This window comes from Salvelinus namaycush, chromosome 7 (genome assembly GCF_016432855.1).
Source record: "Salvelinus namaycush isolate Seneca chromosome 7, SaNama_1.0, whole genome shotgun sequence".
NCBI lineage: Eukaryota > Metazoa > Chordata > Actinopteri > Salmoniformes > Salmonidae > Salvelinus > Salvelinus namaycush.
The window spans coordinates 4,766,021-4,768,520 of NC_052313.1; the positions used below are offsets into that span (position 1 = coordinate 4,766,021).

Below are 2,500 nucleotides of genomic sequence, written 5' to 3' on the forward strand. Positions count from 1 at the left end.
TAATCACAGTGGTTGTACAGGGTGCAACAGGTCAGCACCTCAGGAGTAAATGTCAGTTGGCTTTTCATAGCCGATCATTCAGAGTATCTCTACCGCTCCTGCTGTCTCTAGAGAGTTGAAAGCAGCAGGTCTGGGACAGGTAGCACGTCCGGTGAACAGGTCAGGGTTCCATAGCCGCAGGCAGAACAGTTGAAACTGGAGCAGCAGCACTTCCAGGTTGACTGGGGTCAGCAAGGAGTCATCAGGCTAGGTAGTCCTGAGGCATGGTCCTATGGCTCAGGTCCTCCGAGAGAAAGAGACAGAGAGAGAGGGAGAGAAAAAGAGAGAGAGAGAGCATACTTAAATTCACACAGGACACCGGATAAGACAGGAGAAATACTCCAGATATAACAGACTGACCCTAGCCCCCCAACACATAAACTATTGCAGCATAAATACTGGAGGCTGAAACAGGAGGGGTCAGGAGACACTGTGGCCCCTTCCAACGATATCCCCGGACAGGGCCAAACAGCCAGGGTAACCCCCCCCCCCCCCCCACTTTACCAAAGCACAGCCCCCACACCACTAGAGGGATACCTTCAACCACCAACTTATTATCCTGAGACAAGGCCGAGCATAGCCCACGAAAATCTCCCCCACGGCACGAACCCAAGGGGTGGCGCCAACCCGGACAGGAAGATCATGTCAGTGACTCAACCCACTCAAGTGACACACCCCTCCAAGGGATGGCATGGAAGAGCACCAGTAAGCCAGTGACTCAGCCCCTGTAATAGGGTTTGAGGCAGAGAATCCCAGTGGAGAGAGGGGAACCGGCCAGGCAGAGACAGCAAGGGCGGTTCGTTGCTCCAGTGCCTTTCCGTTCACCTTTACACTCCTGGGCCAGACTCCACTCAATCATAGGACCTACTGAAGAGATGGATCTTCAATAAAGACTTAAAGGTTGAGACCGAGTCTGCATCTCTCACATGGATAGGTAGACCATTCCATAAAAATGTAGCTCTATAGGAGAAAGCCCTGCCTCCAGCTGTTTGCTTAGAAATTCTAGGGACAATTAGGTGGCCTGCGTCTTGTGACCAAAGCATACGTGTAGGTATGTACGGCAGGACCAAATTGGAAAGATAGGTAGGAGCAAGCCCATGTAATGCTTTGTAGGTTAGCAGTAAAACCTTGAAATCAGCCCTAGCCTTAACAGAAAACCAGTGTAGAGAGGCTAGCACTGGAGTAATATGATAAAATGTTTTGGTTCTAGTCAAGATTCTAGCAGCCGTGTTTAGCACTAACTGAAGTTTACTACCAAGGTACGTACAAACTACCAAAGTAAGTACAAGCTACCTAGGTACACACAAGCCGCCAAGGTACTCACAGCAGAGCTCAGCTAGACAGCTCAATAGACTAATCCCCTGTGGACCAGACTAGTCCCCTGTGGACCAGACTAGTCCCCTGTGGACCAGACTAATCCCCTGCGGGCCAAACTAGACCCCTGACTATGTGAATCCAGTTGAAAGCTATAATCCCTTATTGATGTCACCTGTAAAATCCACTTCAATCAGTGTAGATGAAGGGGAGGAGACAGGTTAAAGAAGGATGTTTAAGCCTTGAGACAATTGAGACATGGATTGTGTATGTGCCATTCAGAGGGGGAATGGGAAAGAGCAAATCTTTAAGTGCCTTTGAACGAGGTCTGGTAGTAGGTGCCAGGCGCACCGGTTTGTGTCAAGAACTGCAACGCTGCTGGGTTTTTCATGCTCAACAGTTTCCTGTGTGTATCAAGAATGGTCCACCACCGAAAGGACATCCAGTCAACTTGACACAACTGTGGAAAGCATTGGAGTCAACATGGGCCAGCATCCCTGAGGAACTCTTTCGACACCTTGTAGAGTCCATGCCCCGACTAATTAAGGGGGGGTGCAACTCAATATTATGACTGTATTAATGTTTTGTATACTCAGTGTATAATAACAGTACAGTTACTATATTAATACTGAATGTGGTCTGATTTGGGTGTGAGTGGAAAGTGTTTGACTAGCCCCCTGTGTGTCACTGTGCCATGATGAATCTGCAATCGGCATGCTCAATTGGCTGAGTCATGGTGGGGTTGTGTTTAAATACCCAGAAGCACCCTGGAATAATGAAAGAACACTGGTTCTCGTCCCATCCAGCTCTGTTGCTTCGCTATATGTTTATTTATTTATTTTTCCTCTCTCATTCAGTTAATTAGAAAACCAGAAGAAAATTAGTTGCTTTATTTGTGTGTGTGAAAGTTTCTGTTTCGATTAGACTTTGTCACTAGGGGAGAAATGTTAGAGACTTCATGAATAGTTTGGTTTGCTTGGAAATGAAATGGGTACAGGTAAGGTAGCAGGGGTAACTGTATGAATAGCATCCATACACTTATTTCAACCTTTTCAGTAAAGTTAGGCTACACACGGCATTAATGCACCTTTACAGGTAGATCCAGGTTTCAGTGTCCACATCAAAGTGGCAGGTTGACACTACCGTA

The 2,500-nt window shown here is 47.3% G+C and overlaps 1 protein-coding gene across 1 annotated transcript in view; it reads left to right on the forward strand.

Moving 5' to 3' along the window:
• Positions 1-2,500, forward strand: part of LOC120050369 (docking protein 6-like) — a 42,174-nt gene that overhangs the window by 22,713 nt on the left and 16,961 nt on the right. The window lies entirely within an intron of this gene.